Consider the following 17,790-nt stretch of genomic DNA (forward strand, 5'->3'; position numbering starts at 1 on the left):
GTGGTCTTGTATGTCTTCCATTTTCTAATAATTTCTCCCACAGTTGATTTCTTCACACCAAGCTGCTTGCCTATTGCAGATTCAGTCTCCCCAGCCTGGTGCAGGTCTACAATTTTGTTTCTGGTGTCCTTCAACAGCTCTTTGGTCTTGGCCATAGTGGAGTTTGGAGTGTGACTGTTTGAGGTTGTGGACAGGTGTCTTGTTTGTGACTGTTTGAGGTTGTGGACAGGTGACCAAATACTTATTTTCCACCATAATTTGCAAATAATTTCTTTAAAAGACAATGGCCTTTATTTACTAAGAGTGGAGTGGAGGTTTCTTTGTTGGTTTTAATTCCCTACAATTTATTTTCCATGGTTTTTACTAAGGTTTCCCTACATTTTCCACTTTACCTACACAAGCTCTGATCTGTGGGGTTTTCCTCAGCTCAAATCCACCACATTTTATGTAAAAACCTTAGTAAATATGTTGGTTTTTTTGTGAAAATGTCTAGACACGCCCCCTTTTGGAGACCACGCCCCTTTCCCCAGTGACCAAACCCCCTTTTCGGGCTTTCTTAGCTAAATGGAGAGTTAGTCGGGGTTTTTTTCAATTCTGGTGCAAATTCTGGCGCAAAACCTGGCGCATACAGAATTTCTGCCGCAATGCGACAGAATCTGGCGCACAACCCGACAACACATGTCGGGTTTGCAATAGTAAATGAGGGCCAATGTGATTTTGTGGATTTTTTTTCTCATTATATCTCTCATAGTTGAGGTATACTTATGATGAAAATTACAGGTCTCTCTCATCTTTTTAAGTGAGAGAACTTGCACAATTGGTGGCTGACTAAATACTTTTTTGCCCCACTGCATATATATATATATATATATATATATATATATATGTAGCGGGGTGTGATGAGAGCAGATGTTGTTACCATAGGGGCAGATGGCATTAACCCCTTTTATTCGTGATGCCAGGGGGCAGGGGGGCAATAAAGACTCCAACGCCAATTTACGGACAATGGTAGCTTTACTGAGGGTATGTCACGATGCCGGCTGGCAGGAGGTGGATCCTCTGTGCCAGAGAGGGATGGCGAGGACCGTGCTAGTGGACCGGTTCTAAGACACTACTGGTTTTCACCAGAGCCCGCCGCAAAGCGGGATGGTCTTGCTGCGGCGGTAGTGACCAGGTCGTATCCACTAGCAACGGCTCACCTCTCTGGCTGCTGAAGATAGGCGAGGTACAAGGGAGTAGGCAGAAGCAAAGTCGGACGTAGCAGAAGGTCGGGGGCAGGCGGCAAGGTTCGTAGTCAGGGGAGATAGCAGTAGTTCTGGTACACAGGGTATAAACACACAAAACGCTTTCACTAGGCACAAGGGCAACAAGATCCGGCAAGGAAGTGCATAGGAGGAGGTTAGATATAGTCAGGGACCAGGTGGGAGCCAATTAAGCTAATTGGGCCAGGCACCAATCATTGGTGCACTGGCCCTTTAAGTCTCAGGGAGCTGGCGCGCGCGCGCCCTAGAGAGCGGAGCCGCGCGCGCCAGCACATGACCGCAGGAGACGGGAACGGGTAAGTGACCTGGGATGCGATTCACGAGCGGGCGCGTCCCGCTGTGCGAATCGCATCCCCAACGGCCATGGCAGAGCAGCACTCCCGGTCAGCGGGACTGACCGGGAAGCTGCAGGGAGAAAGACGCCGTGAGCGCTCCGGGGAGGAGCGGGGACCCGGAGCGCTAGGCGTAACAGTACCCCCCCCCTTAGGTCTCCCCTTCTCTTTATCGGGTAACTGCCTCCCCTGGGATGAGGACACCGGGAAAGGATGGAGGGATTCCTCAACGGCAGGCAGAACCGCAGGAGTGGGAATGGGGAGAGAGGGCAGAGGGCGAGACCTGGCACGGGGCAGTGTGACACCAGGACGAGGGCCATGAGGGGACACAGAAGCTTGCCTGATGGAACTGGGAGGGGGGGAGGGGCATTTCCTGTGGCAGGCAGAGTCCTTAATGACCTTAGGGGGACCGGATACTGAGGGAACCACAGAGTCACGGCAAGGGTTACTGGGAACCGGTCTTAGACAGTCCTTGGAACAAGAGGGCCCCCAACGCTTGATCTCCCCAGTGGACCAATCCAGGGTTGGGGAATGAAGTTGAAGCCAGGGAAGTCCAAGGAGAATTTCCGAGGTGCAATTGGGGAGGACCAAAAGTTCAATCCTCTCGTGATGAGATCCGATGCTCATTAGAAGGGGCTCCGTGCGGAAGCGTATGGTACAATCCAACCTGGCTCCGTTGACCGCGGAAACGTGGAGTGGCTTGACAAGACGGGTCACCGGAATGCGGAATTTATTCACTAAGGATTCCCGAATAAAATTCCCAGAAGCTCCAGAGTCCAGGCAGGCCACGGCTGAGAGGGGAGAGCTGGCTGAAGTGGAAATCCGAACAGGTACCGTGAGACGTGGAGAAGCCGACTTGGCATCAAGAGACGCCACACCCACGAGAGCTGGGTGCGAGCGTGCGTTTCCCAGACGTGGAGGACGGATTGGGCAATCCACCAAAAAATGTTCAGTACTGGCACAGTATAGACAAAGATTCTCTTCCTTACGGCGATTCCTCTCTTCCAGGGTCAGGCGAGACCGATCCACTTGCATGGCCTCCTCGGCGGGAGGCCTAGGCGCAGATTGCAGTGGAGACTGTGGGAGAGGTGTCCAGAGATCTAAGTCTTTTTCCTGACGGAGCTCTTGATGCCTCTCAGAAAAACGCATGTCAATGCGAGTGGCTAGATGAATGAGTTCATGCAGGTTAGCAGGAGTCTCTCGTGCGGCCAGAACATCTTTAATGTTGCTGGATAGGCCTTTTTTAAAGGTCGCGCAGAGAGCCTCATTATTCCAGGATAGTTCAGAAGCAAGAGTACGGAATTGTATGGCGTACTCGCCAACGGAGGAATTACCCTGGACCAGGTTCAGCAGGGCAGTCTCAGCAGAAGAGGCTCGGGCAGGTTCCTCAAAGACGCTTCGAATTTCCGAGAAGAAGGAGTGTACAGAGGCAGTGACGGGGTCATCGCGGTCCCAGAGCGGTGTGGCCCATGACAGGGCTTTTCCAGACAGAAGGCTGACTACGAAAGCCACCTTAGACCTTTCAGTAGGAAACTGATCCGACATCATCTCCAAGTGCAAGGAACATTGCGAAAGAAAGCCACGGCAAAACTTAGAGTCCCCATTAAATTTGTCCGGCAAGGACAGGCGGAGGCTAGGAGTGGCCACTCGCTGCGGAAGGGGTGCAGGAGGTGGCGGAGGAGATGATTGCTGCTGCAGTTGCGACTGAAGTTGGTGCACAATGGTGGACATTTCCGACAGCCGGTGGGATAGATGGGCGATCTGTCGGGATTGCTGGGCGACCACCGTGGTGAGATCAGAGATGGAATGCTGGGGAACCTCAGCGGGATCCATGGCCGGATCTACTGTCACGATGCCGGCTGGCAGGAGGTGGATCCTCTGTGCCAGAGAGGGATGGCGAGGACCGTGCTAGTGGACCGGTTCTAAGACACTACTGGTTTTCACCAGAGCCCGCCGCAAAGCGGGATGGTCTTGCTGCGGCGGTAGTGACCAGGTCGTATCCACTAGCAACGGCTCACCTCTCTGGCTGCTGAAGATAGGCGAGGTACAAGGGAGTAGGCAGAAGCAAAGTCGGACGTAGCAGAAGGTCGGGGGCAGGCGGCAAGGTTCGTAGTCAGGGGAGATAGCAGTAGTTCTGGTACACAGGGTATAAACACACAAAACGCTTTCACTAGGCACAAGGGCAACAAGATCCGGCAAGGAAGTGCATAGGAGGAGGTTAGATATAGTCAGGGACCAGGTGGGAGCCAATTAAGCTAATTGGGCCAGGCACCAATCATTGGTGCACTGGCCCTTTAAGTCTCAGGGAGCTGGCGCGCGCGCGCCCTAGAGAGCGGAGCCGCGCGCGCCAGCACATGACCGCAGGAGACGGGAACGGGTAAGTGACCTGGGATGCGATTCGCGAGCGGGCGCGTCCCGCTGTGCGAATCGCATCCCCAACGGCCATGGCAGAGCAGCACTCCCGGTCAGCGGGACTGACCGGGAAGCTGCAAGGAGAAAGACGCCGTGAGCGCTCCGGGGAGGAGCGGGGACCCGGAGCGCTAGGCGTAACAGGGTAGACAGATGGTAAAGTCTATACAGTTCAGCCAGGGCCCAAGGAGGTGACCAGTGACGCAGAGACCTTAAGGGCTTGCTGGGACTTGTAGTAGGACTGGCAAATTGAGTGCAGACCACGCTGACTTGACAGATGACAGGGACTGACTTGACTTGATTCATAAAGCTGTGACTTTATCTTACTTGACTTGATGGTGGCTGCAAGACTTGACTTTGGGGCCTCAAGCACTCTGGACACAGACACTAGACAAGACTGCACTGGACCTCAGCAGGAAGAGAGAGAGAAGCTCCAAGAGAGAAAGAGGCTATCTCCACCCAGGGCTTATATGGGGGAGACTAGCAGGGAGCCCATAGGTCACTCTTGGGGTCACATGGTCACTGGTACCTCCTGGGTAACAATCACATGACATGACTCTTAAAGATACAACGCATTTTATAATACAATGCACTGCAGAACATATGTACAGGGGGAAACAGGTGCAAGGGGCCCCGGGGACCCTGAAGGAGGCTGCCTGACAGGGCAACAAGGGTAATAGGCAACATCTTCCGTACTGGTGGTGTAGGTGGATGATTTTTCTAAGCCTTTAGGGTAGGGTCACGCGTAACGGATCCGCAGTGTATTTTACGCTGCAGATCTGCCGATGACCCTATAGTGGACCTCCTATTGTGCTTGCTTTGTCTGCTTGAGGCAGTAAACCGCCGCTATGAGCAGACACACAGGGACCTGAGAGTCGCTGCGCGCAGTGTACTCACAGACAACGAGGTCGAACACCCTGCTCCCTGAGCCAGGCCGAGAGCAGCCGCAATCTCTGAGTACACAGTGTGTGCCCGCTGAAACTCGCAAGATCCTGTATGTCTGCTCGTAGAGGTGGATTGCACATTATAGGGTCAGTCATCAGTGGATCTGCTGCGTAAAATACTCTGCAGATCTGTTACGTGTGACCCTACCTTTAAGGATATGTTCACATGGCAGTATATTCCGCACGGACATTCTGTTGCTGCAGAGTCCCATTGATGTCAATAGGATTCGGCTGCACTGTGCACACGGTGGAATTTCCGCAGAAATTTGCGGAAATCCCAATTCCGGTGTCTGCAGAAGGAACAGACTTGTCTTTTCTTTCTGCGGATTCCGCTTGGAAATGAGCTGCCATCTAGGAGCAAATCCCCATAGCAAACCTCTCCTGCTCTGGACAGTTCCTGACATGGACAGAGGTGTCAACAGAGGGCACTGTGGACAGACTGGAAAGAACTACACAACTTCCCGTGGAGCATACAGCAGCTGATAAGTACTGGAAGGATTAAGATTTTTTGATAAAAGCAATTTACAAATCTGTATAACTTTCTGGCACAAGTTGATTTAATTATTTTTTCCACCAGAGTACCCCTTTAAATGCAGGTCATATAACATAGCAATAGACACTGCTATCAATACTGACTGTGTCACAAGTGCCTCCTATTGCACCCCTGACCACCCACTCCAATACATTTTTGGGTTCTGATCAGTTACAGGTATTAGCAACAATGGGCTTCTCAGGGTCTGTAGGCATTACTAGGGGAATGCAGATATGACAGTTCAGTGCAATACGTTAATATTGCAGTGTACTGTATAAGTGATCAAACTATTGCTTGTAGAAAAAGAATGTTACAAAAATCCACTCTTTTCTTTCTTTCTTCTTTTTTTTTTTTTAAAGAAGTCTAAACAAAAAGAAAGACAAAACAAACAAAAAAAATCCCAAAACATAAATGGTATCATGGCATATGGAAATGTCTGGGCACGCTGGGAGTTCTAGCAACAGCTGGAGGCACCCTGGTTGGGAAACACCAGCCTAGCCTTTCAGGATTTTATAAGGTCCTATATGTTGCAATGGGCCTTGTTGTTCACTTACCTATATCTGACAATTTCAGGATGGCATTCAGCGAGGCATAAGGGTGCTGTATCGGTGCTGTCAAATAAAAATATGAAAAATAAAGTTAGACATTGATAATTGGAAAAATTGCTATTTTTATGTATTTTTATGGGGAAGCAGAAAAACAGCTTTACAAAACACACTCCCAATTTTTTATTCCGCTGCGAACTATACAATTTTGAAAAGTGCAGAAAAAAAAGGAATAGGTAAGTGAGATTTCCATTCATTTCCATTTATTAGCACTGCACACCTGGAGATGGCACAAAAAATGGCAGAAATGTGTCCTGTGTGAATGCAGCCTAATCACAAAGCCACCTCAAACATTCGAGCAGGTGCGTCTGACATTTTTTGTTTAATTACTAAGTTAATCCGGTTCCTGAGTAGATATGCAGTGCATGTATTTGTATATACAGTTTGTGTATACCAGTGTTTCCCAACCGAGGTGCCTCCAGCTGTTACAAAACTACAACTCTCAGTCAAAGGCTGTCTGGGAATGCTGTAGTTTTGCAACAGCTGGAGGCACTCTGGTTGGGAATCACTGGTGTATGCAAGAGCAGGGGCACTATAGGGGGTGTAAGGGAGAGCCAATGTCCCTTATGTCACATTAGAAGTCATCGCTATAATAAATGGCACATAGTAGGTAAGGAGCGTGTTAGAGATTTTGCATTGGGGCCTAATAGCTTCTGCTAATGCATAAGCCTGTGTTTCCCAACCAGTGTGCCTCCAGCTGTTGCAAAACTACAACTCCCAGCATGCTCAGACAGCCTTTGGCTGTCTGAGCATACTGGGAGTTGTAGTTTTGCAACAGCTGGAGGCACACTAGTTGGGAAACACTAGCACAAGCTGAGTCAATAGTAGTTTTAGCTGAATATAAAACACAGATCTTATTTATGTCAGTCACAAATATAATAGCCCATCGGAGGAAGGAAGAGGACTAGTGGAGCAGTTGCCCATAGCAACCATTCAGATCGCTTCTTTTATTATTCACAGGCCTCTTTAAAAATGAAAGAAGCGATCTGAATGGTTGCTATGGGCAACTGCTCTACTTCAGTATTCAGTATTTCTGGGTATTTTATATTCATAAGCCTTTTATTTTTAATTTTTATTTTTTTTTAGTAATCATGTCTTAAAAAAGACCACTAGGGGTCCCCACACCACCCAGATCCTAATCCTGTACAATTTCCACTTCATCTTTGTCCGAGCTGAAGCACAGGCTGGGACAAAGTCCATGATGTGAGGGCAGGACTAGCACTCCTCTGTGCTATCTCCTGTTATGTCTATCAGAGTGCAGCATGAAAACAGAGAGGGGCGGAGTTACAGAGCAGTCTGCAGTGATTGGAGTGATTACAGTGATGAAGAGATGCAGCACAGCAGACTCAGGGAGGAAGTGAATGCATGGTGAGTGAGGGCGGGCTCAGTGCTTGCCTCAGACATGTCCCTTCCTGAGCATAGGATGTCAGAATGAGAGAGCAGCAGAACAGAGGGATGTGTGAGCCAAATACAAAAGCTAGACACATTAAAAATACATATAAAGCATCTGCATGACCTATTGAGTAACATATAGTGACATGACATCACCAGGGGGCGTTGGCTTGACGTCACGCCCACTGCCGCCTAAACCATGCGTTCATTCAGAACGCTGGGTGCTGTGCGGAGATCACTGGGACCCCCACGATTAGACATCTTATTCCCTATCCTTTGGATAGGGGATGATATGCCTAGCAGCGGAGTGCCCCTTTAAATTCCTTTCGTTCATAATTGTGGTGGGGTCAATCCATTGGGACCCCCCCTGAACTCAGGAACTGAAGTCACTAGTCTCCTGTTGCAGTGGAGTGGCTGTCATGTGAATGAGCGCAGCAGTTCCTTTCATTGTTTATGGGGGCCGCAAGAGATTGCCAAGTGCCGTACTGTGGATAGAGAAAAAAATATTCACTTTGCTATAAGGAATGCAGAAAAGTGGATGACTAGCCATCCAAAGGCCTCCAGAGGTCCTCAATACCACCCTCTACCACATAAGAAGAGACTAGTATTGTATACAGCACATGGAAGTGGGGGGCCTGTTATTGATTATGCATTATGTTACTAAAGCTAATGTCTTATAGGATCCCTGAATTTATTTAGTATTTTCAGAACAAGGGGTGAGAGATTGTCCAAAACTGAGCTTCCAACTAAAAATTATTCTCTTTTATTACACAAATCCGTTTTGTTTACCTACTTAATCCCCCAATATGACAGCATTTTGACAAGTAGATTTCAAATGTTGGCATGCAACATGGAGAAAACTTAATAAATGTCAAAACTTGCTGTAAAATTGACAAATCCTGAAAGTAAGGTGGCAGGACAGGAGACGGATGACAGTGCGTCCCTAGGTATCACATCTCGCGGACGTATAATAAACTTCGGCATACTATACATTTAGTGACATGGGAAAAAATTCTACTGTCCAATCAGATTTCTAAGGCCATGTTCACATGGCCGAAAATCTGCGAGAATGTCCGCACGGAAAACACGGACGGACATTTTGCACATTTGAATGTTACAGCGGGCACTAGGCCCGCTCAGTGACGTGCTGTCTCATAAATGGCAACGCATTTCCACATGAAATCCGCAGAAAGAATAGACACGTACACATGGACACCAGAATCTGGATTTCCGCAGCAGAGATTTTTCTGCCATGTGCACAGTGCAGCAGAATCTCATTGAAATCAACTGGACTCTGCAGCAGCAGAATTTCTGAGCGGAATATTCCAGCAGAATTCCGCATGGAAATTCTGCCATGTGAACATAGCTTAACTTACTGTCTGTAGGGGGCGATATTGTAGCTGAATCAAACTCAGGGCAATGACTGAAGACATAACAACTACTATTTGTGGTTTATGTGTTGAGTTCACAAGGGCTATACTGCATGGACACCCATATGGCCAGAGACGTAGCTTGTAGCTGCTGGGCCCCAATGCAAAATCTGCAAAAGGGCCCCATATGCCACTTCTAATACTGCTCTCTTATGGGGCAGATGTGCTTTGGGGCCTTAGACACCTGGGCCCCCGTGCGACTGCCTCTGCTACCTCTATAGCTATGCCCCTGCATATGGCAATGTATCTCCTGATCCCAGTTTACACCTTGCTATCTATCAGGGTCAGTGTAGGTTCACAGTTATAGAAGTGGAGAGGTAGTCATTACTTCTAAGCCTTAAAGGGGTACTCCGCCCCTAGACATCTTATCAGATGTCTGATCGCAGCGGTCTAGCTGCCCGGGATCCCTGTGATCTTGGCTGCGGTAGCCCAGACATCCGGTGCACGGAGCGAACTTCGCTCTGTGCCGGATGACTGTCGATGCGGGCCGCAGGCTCGTAAGGTCACTGCATGCCCCGCTCGTGACTTCACAGCCACGCCCCTCAATGCAAGTCTATGGGAGGGGGCGTGGCCGTGACATCATGAGCCTCTGGCGCTGCACCCAACGCTCTAAACAAATGCCGGGTGCAACAGGGAGATTCGAGAGGGTCCCCAGCGGTGGGACCCCTGCGATCAGACAACTTATCCCCTATCCTTTTGGATAGGGGATAAGATGTGTAGAGGTGGAGAACCTCTTTAATACCTTGGAGGCTCCTTAGCATACATAACTACTTTTACACCAATAACCTGTAACAATGGGGCTCAATGGCCAAACTTTGACCAGCAATTCACATCACCTCAAACACCTTAGCCTCGAATGAGCTCAGAACGTGAATATTTGGTATACACCAAGGTCCTTTGTCTTCACCTGTATTTGCCAATGATCTTTATTCAATTTCCCGAACCTTTTACTCTTCCTTTCATAATCTACAGTGGCCAAGAGCTTCATGTCTGTGACTGCACAATCTGCAATTTGGTGACCAAAAGCTGCTCATATAGGGGGAGATTTATCAAAACTTGACCAGAGGAAAAGTTGCTGAGTTGCCCATAGCAACCAATCAGATCGCTTCTTTCATTTTTTTTTAAAAAGGCCTGTGAAAAATGAAAGAAGCGATCTGATTGGTTGCTATGGGCAACTGCACCGCTCTTTCTCTACACAAGTTTTGATAAATCTCCCCCCATAGTCATTGTATAGTTACTGGATCAAAAATAAGTAAGTAAGTCAGAGTAATGGAATCATGTGCACAGTGACATAATCAGAGAACAAGGATTATACACGGGATGATGTAGTATAGTGAAATAATGTACCGTATTTTTCGTAATATAAGACGCTCCGGCATATAAGACGCACCTAATTTTATAGGATAAAACTCTAAAAAATAAAGATTCTGAACCAAATACAATGTAAATTATAGGACCGTGATCTTCAACCTGCGGACCTTCAGATGTTGCAAAACTACAACTCCCAGCATGCAGGGAGTTGTAGTTTTGCAACATCTGGAGGTCTGCAGGTTGAAGACCACTGGTATAGGAGGTAGTACTCACGTGTCCCCGCCGCTCCGGACCCGTCATCGCTCATCACCGCTGCCCTGGACATCGCTGTCGCCGCATCCCCGGGTGTCGCTGTCGCTCCGGAGCATCTCTGCTGCCCGGTATCCTCGCTCTCCGTCGCCGCCATGACGCCGCTTCTATTGGATGACGGGACGGCGTGTGTGACGACGTGATGACGACGAAGGAGAGGGCTGGCCATGCAGGGGATCCTGGCACGGAGCAGTCATTCGCCGATCGGACACAGAGGAGGCAGGTAAGGTTCCCCACCCCCCGGTGTCCTGTAAGCTGTTCGGGACGCCACGATTTCACCGCGGTGGTCCCGAACAGCCCGACTGAACAGCCAGGTTAGTGTTATTTTCGCTTCAGACGCGGCGGTCAGCTTTGATAGCCGCATCTGAAGGGTTAATACAGGGCATCACCGTGATCAGTGAAGTCCTGTATTAGCCGCGGGTCCCGGCCGTTGATGGCCGCAGGGACCGCCGCGATAGGTGTGTATTCGTCTTATAAGAAGCACCAACTTTCCCCCCCCCCCCCCCCCAAAAACAAAAAGTGAGAAAAAGAAAAAGTGCGTCTTATACGGCAAAAAATCCGGTACATAGTAGTCGAATAATACACATAGTGACATCACAGTACAGAGATAACGCACACAATGATGTCACAAACATACTTCACATAGTGATTTCAGAGATCAAGGATAATGCATAAAGTGACATCACAGCAGGGAAAAAAAATCATGATGTCACAGTACAGGAATCATGCACATAGTAGGAACATAATAAACTATGAGGTTCCATAATACATTTTGGAATGGGGTCCCATTTAAGTGTTTTAAGCTTTTTTGCATCTTTAATACACATTACTAACCTTACCTCTTGGGTTTTGGGCCCCTAGCGTTGTTGGGCTCCATAGCAGTTGCTGTGTCTGTTACCCTGGTAGATGCGATCTTACATTTTCTGCAGATCCCTTTAATGCTGTGGTTCTTTTAAGAGGAATCTAATAGCTATGCCAGGCTGTAAAAAGGCACATTTCTGAACTGATGGTGCGGAGAAGCCCAAGCATGAACAAAGGTTAAAGTTTCACTTATTAAAACAGCAATAGAAAACGTACCCATTGTACAGCTCATTGTGTTTAAGTTCTAACAATGTATATAGGTTATGTAGCTTTACCTTGTGTGTTTTGTTTGCGAACCCAATCTGTCTCTAGTATTATACTTGTGGCCATGAAAGTGCACACAAGCTGTACAATTGTATTGCTATTTACCTGAATGGTGATTTGTGCCTAGTATTTGCTTAGCTTACCTTGTATTGTATGAACGTCAGCTTTTATCTGAAGATTTGTCCAGGCTTAAATACACAGTTCTAAAAGGCAGAACTTCTATCTATACAAGTTTGTTCTTTGTTCCTATAAAGAAACACTAAATACCATTGTTATATATTGATATAGGCTATGCTGAATGCTAAACTATAGGCAAAGCTGGGGTTGCCTGGGGTCACTTCATCTGGAGTCTAATTACAAAGTGTCACTCACCCTAGAGGACTCAGCATGCCCAAAAATTACAGCCAATTGACTTCCACTATGTAACATCTCTTGTCTAATGTGTTGGCGCTGCAGGGAAGCTGAACACTCGCTGTCAAGTTACCATAGAGATTAATCGCTGGCATCATAGCGATCATATTATTGTTGAGAGACCTTAAAGGATATCTATCAGCTCTATAACATAGGCAGATAGCTGATATAAGGTAAAACAAATTTTACCTGTTTCTTAGCTGATGAAGTTAAAAAAAATCAAATTTTCTTCCTCGTGCTATGAAGGCCATGCTGAGCTGCTGCATGCATGCCTCCTCACTCTCCCACCCCTTACTGCCATTCTTGATTGATAAAGGATAAAGAATATCTATCAGCTCTATATCATAGGCAGATAGCTGATAGAAGGTAAGAAAAATTATACCTGTTTCTTAGCTGATGAAGTTGAGAAAAAAAAACTTGATTTTCTTCCTCGTGTTATAAAGGCCATGCTGAGCTGCAGCATGCATGCCTCCTCACTCCCCCACCCCTTACTGCCATGCTTCATTGATGTACAGGGTTCGGCTTCCAACAGTGAGCCATGTACATCAATCAAGCACAACAGGGAGGGGTGGAGGAGTGAGAAACCATGCATGCTGCAGCTCAGCTAGGCCTCTATGACACTTAAACTTGGAAGGAAAAGATGATTTTAAAACTTTGCAAACAGCCATCCATTAAGATGACAGGTATCATTTATTTTATCTCCCTATCTGCCCATGTCTGCAGCTCTGAGTATGATATAGAGCTTACAGATTCACTTTCACAACATGGAAAACCTGTTAAAGAATTCTAATAGAAATAATTCATATAAAATGTTAGGCAAGCCATTAAAGGGGTACTCCGGTGCTAAGACATCTTATCCCTATCCAAAGGATAGGGGGTAAGATGCCTGATCGTGGGGGTCCTGCCGCTGGGGATCCCCCGTGATCTTCCACGCCGCACCCCGTTAGAATCAGCCAGTCTGATTACTGGCAATCACGGGGACAGAGCATAGTGACTCAATGCAAGCCTATGGGAGGGGGCGTGACAGCTCTCACGCCCCCTCCATAGGCTTACATTGAGGGGGCGGAGCATTCTAACGGGGTGCGGAAGATTACGGGGGTCCCCAGCGGTGGGACCCCCGCGATTAGGCATCTTATCCCCTATCCTTTGGATAGGGGATAAGATGTCTTAGCGCCGGAGTACCCCTTTAAGGTCAAATTCATGGGGACACAGAAGATGGAATCTCGACTGATGTAGAGATAGTGGAGCTCACAGTTTTGGTTTTCAGATTGTATCTATAGGGCCCGGTTAATGGGGAGAGATGCCCCTGTGTAAAGTTAGTATAGTTTGGGCTTTATACCCAGTTATCATCCTTAAGTTTACATTACCAAAAACACATAGTTTGTTTACGTGAACTACATTTTTGGACAATGCAAGCTACAGGGAACCCAAGGGGAGGAACGCAGCCAATAAACTTACAGGTCAACCACCACAAGAGAAATTAAAGGGGTACTCCGCCCCTAGACATCTTATACCCTATCCAAAGGCACCCATGTTGCACCCGTCGTTCGTTTAGAGCATCAGGTTCAGCACCAGAGGCTCGTGACATCACGGTCCTGCCTCACTCGTGATGTCATGGCCCTGCCCCCTCAATGCAAGTCTATGGGAGGGGAGTGACGGCAATCACGCCCCCTCCCATAGACTTGCATTGAGGGGACATGGCCATGACGTCACGAGTGGGGCGTGACCTTGACATCATGAGCCTCCACCCCGCATCCCCAGTCATCCAGCATGGATCGAAGTTCGCTCTGTGCACCGGATGTCTGGGGTGCCGCAGCCTAGATCGTGGGGGTCCCCAGCGAAGGGACCCCCGTGATCAGATATCTTATCCTCTATCCAAAGGATAGAAGATGAGCTATCTAGGGGAGGAGTACCCCTTTAAAACAAATAATCGGCCTCTTTTCTGGGACAGCACACAAAGAGTTGCCAATCGCCACCAACAAGACACGGATCCTCAGGTTTAGAGGTTCCCATTTTTGCCCTCTACACTGGCCTTGCATACCTAGGTTTCCAGATAAAATTTGGAAATAGGATCTTCTCATTGTTGACAATAGGGGAGTCCCAGGTAATTGACCCCAGTTAAAATGACCTGATTCTTATGTCATATCTTATTGACAGATCATAAAATAGATGATCAGAGAACTGCTTTAACACATATCTGCACATACAAAGGGTTTCCTTATCATTGATGAGGCTGAGCACATTTTGCCAGTGTAGTTCTTAGCAAACAATAGTATATTCTACTTGGCAATGAGGCAGGTGCGAAAGAGATTTCAATACATTTGGTGCAGCTGCAAGGTCACAATGAGTCTGTGATAGCTGTATATTATGTCTGAGCTCCTAGTGATATCATTTAATGTTGTATGTTCTAGTAGATACGAGGAACCTTGTAGAATAAATAACTCACAATAAGACTTCTTCCCACACACATAACTATCTAATCACTGAGCAATAAAGCATGTTATGAACAACTGTATCCATACAATGGGCTGCAGTAGACACAAGCCACCCATAGAAGGGGGATCATATGTAATTCAGGAACTATTACATTTTATTCAGATGCGTAACTTACATGGGCACTGCCAGATCCAAAAACTTTTTATATGTTGTCAGTGATGAAAATTAAAGACCTTTTATAATAGTTTTTATTTTTTTATTTTTTTATTGAATACTTAATAAAGAAAGTAGCTCCTGAAAATTCCACCACTAGGGGTCCCCATACCTACTGGCACACTGACCAGTCATGCAGCAGCATCAGGCTTGTCCATGAGTCATGGGCAAGAGATAAACAAGGTTGCATGAGCAGACACACCAATCACCTCCTACCACCACAAGAGATGGACACGCCCCCTTCCCCTGAGAGGATAATGAAAAGAGGTATCTTTATAATAAATATAGATGATAGGATTAGGTACTGAGTAACATATTATATTTCTTGTGGGATATAACAGGTATTCTTTAAAGGGGTACTCAGGTGGAAAACAATTATTTTAAAATCAGCTGGTACCAAAAAGTTAAACAGATTTATAAATTACTTCAATTTAAAAATCTTAATCCTTACAGTACTTATCAGCTGTTGTATACTACAGAGAAAGTTCTTTTCTTTTTGATATTCTTTTCTGTCTGGCCAGAGTGCTCTCTGTTGACACCTCTATATGTCTCAGGAACTGTCCAGAGTAGCAGCAAACCAATCATGTTCTGGACAGTTTCTTACATGGACAGAGGTGTCAGCAGAGAGAACTGTGGTCAGACAGAAAATAAATTTGAAAAGAACGTCATCTGTAGCATACAGCAGCTGATAAGTACTGGAAGGAATAATATTTTTAGATAGAAGTAAATGCAAATCTGTTTAACTTTCTGGCACCAGTTGATTTAAAAAAAAATTCTACTGGTGTACCCCTTTAGGCTCCTAGGCCTCAATATAAGACTAGGATTATATATGTCCGGCGTCTTCCATGTGAAATTCTATCCTAAATCTCAACACAACTGATGCCACAACTGATGACAACAAGTATCAGTTGTCATCAGTTGTGTAGCATCCGGCATCCAGTGTTTCTGAACACCGGATAGGGGAACGCAGCAAGATACGTTCCCCTGTATGGTGCCGGTCAGGCAAGTCCAATAATCCGGCATCCAAACTTCAAATGAATGGGATCAGTTCTGCTATCATTTTACCTCCAGTGCACGCCCGAGGTAAACAATGTCAGAAGCCTGATATATGTAAAGGAGGCGTAAAATGATCATATGACATTTACCCAATGCAAACTACCATATGGTTTTTATCATATTGGTCTCCTCACATGGTCAGATTGACCTCGGAAGATCCAAGCTCCAAGGACCTTTGCACCCACCATAGTTTCTCCTCTGACTTTTAGTACAGTTAGATGCCTGGGTATTTGCTTTTGTTTAAGGTTCCTTTGTAAAACGTAATCTCAGTTCTTGAGAATTTCAAGGCAGGATTGTGGTAATGGTATCATGAAGGACACTTTTAACTAGTATTAACCCACAAATGTTTGAAATAATCTAAGTGGGAGGGAAAAGATCTCATTGAACTCATTCCACATGCTCATTCATTACTAATACCGTGAAAATAAAAATAGTTGAATTTGAGATGAGACTCCCCAAAAAATCCCAGCACCCTTACATAAGAGGGTAGGTTATGGTTCATGGTACATTATGATGATATCAGTTGATGTTATTGAATAATTCATAAGTCTGTGGAGTGACCATTCTGATAATGGAAATGCACTGTATAGTCAAAGTAATTGGTAGGGGTGTAAGACGGTGTTCACATCTGCATTAGAAGTGCTCTTCAAATGGGGGAAATTTGGCTAGAAATGAAAGAAAAACAAAAACATTTTACTTACCTGTCCAATTGCCTGCTTCATGTTTTTCATATTGCCCATAGTGCCCGATTCCAGCTGAGCTGCTCTTCTCACCTAGGCTGAGACAGGCAATTTGACCATATGGTAGGAGATGTCGGCGCTGGATGAAGGAACCAGGAGGAGTGCAGCATAAAATCAAGCTGGGTTTATTAGATGCAACGCGTTTCGCTGCGCATGCGCAGCTTCATCAGCTTCATCTTGCCTGATGAAGCTGCGCATGTGCAACGAAACGCGTTGCATCTAATAAACCCAGCTTGATTTTATGCTGCACTCCTCCTGGTTCCTTCATCCAGCGCCAACATCTCCTACCATACGGTCAAATTGCCTGTCTATTGCCTCCGAGGAGGGCTGCGGATGAGGACACAAGTACTTACAGGCGCTTTCCATTGTTGTGTGTGTGCACACAACCAACTCTGGTAAGCGGCGTGGGATAGATCTATTCCCTTTCCCTATGGGCCTGACCTGCTGATCCCGCACATGGAGCGCCTTCTGCTTTCCTTTTAGATTATTCACCTAGGCTGAGAGGCATTTTGAAACTAAGGCAGTAAGTGCTGAACTGGGACTGGGCACCATGGGATGTACACGGTACAGATCTAGGCCGGTGAGCAAAAGTTTATTTTTTTATTTTTCATTTTCAGTCCAGCTCCGGTCAAATATTATAGTTTAAATTATGTTCTATCTCCTCTATATGTACCAGGAGATCAACAATGAACCCCTCCCCCTTCTCACTGACATCTGTCTGGCTTTAAAGGGGTACTCTGCCTCTAGACATCTAAGATGTCTGATCGCGGGGGTACCGCTGTTGGGGACCCCCACAATCTCGGCTGCATGGAGCGAACTTTGCTTTGTGCCAGATGACTGGCGATGCGGGGCAGAGGCTCGTGACGTCACGGCCATGGCCTGCTCATTACGTCATGGCCATGCCCCCTCAATGCAAGTCTATGGAAGGGGGCATAATGTCACGAGTGGGGCACGGCTGTGACATCATGAGCCTTCGGTGCTGCACCCGATGCTCTTAACGAATGCCGGGTGCAGCAGGGTAATCACCGGGGTCCCCGGTGGCGGGACACCCGTGATCAGACGTCTTGAGATAGGGGATAAGATGTCTAGGGGCATAGTACCCCTTTAAAGATAACTTTACATTGCTGTTGTGCTCCGTCACGTTAAGGGCCCCAAAAATGGGTCAGAGCACAAGGGACTCCACCGGATCCTCCGTCGTGGAACCAGTAAATCAGCAGAGTTTAGCTAAGAAAAAAATAATGCATGCACACTTTTTTTCTACGCTAAACTCCCGTCATTCCAAC

At 46.9% G+C, this 17,790-nt stretch overlaps 1 protein-coding gene across 12 annotated transcripts in view; it reads right to left on the bottom strand.

Moving 5' to 3' along the window:
* Positions 1-17,790, bottom strand: part of KIAA0040 (KIAA0040 ortholog) — a 99,123-nt gene that overhangs the window by 31,798 nt on the left and 49,535 nt on the right. For 9 of the 12 annotated variants that reach the window (XR_008846586.1, XM_056532103.1, XM_056532111.1 and 6 more), the window contains one exon: positions 6,034-6,090. The gene's annotated coding sequence lies outside the window, so the exon portion shown is untranslated. Of the gene's footprint in view, positions 1-6,033; positions 6,091-9,742; positions 9,957-11,365; positions 11,459-17,790 lie in introns of those variants that run through there. The other 3 variants (XM_056532109.1, XM_056532110.1, XM_056532108.1) reach the window with 3 other exon arrangements.

Source organism: Hyla sarda, chromosome 7 (genome assembly GCF_029499605.1).
Source record: "Hyla sarda isolate aHylSar1 chromosome 7, aHylSar1.hap1, whole genome shotgun sequence".
Taxonomy (NCBI): Eukaryota; Metazoa; Chordata; class Amphibia; order Anura; family Hylidae; genus Hyla; species Hyla sarda.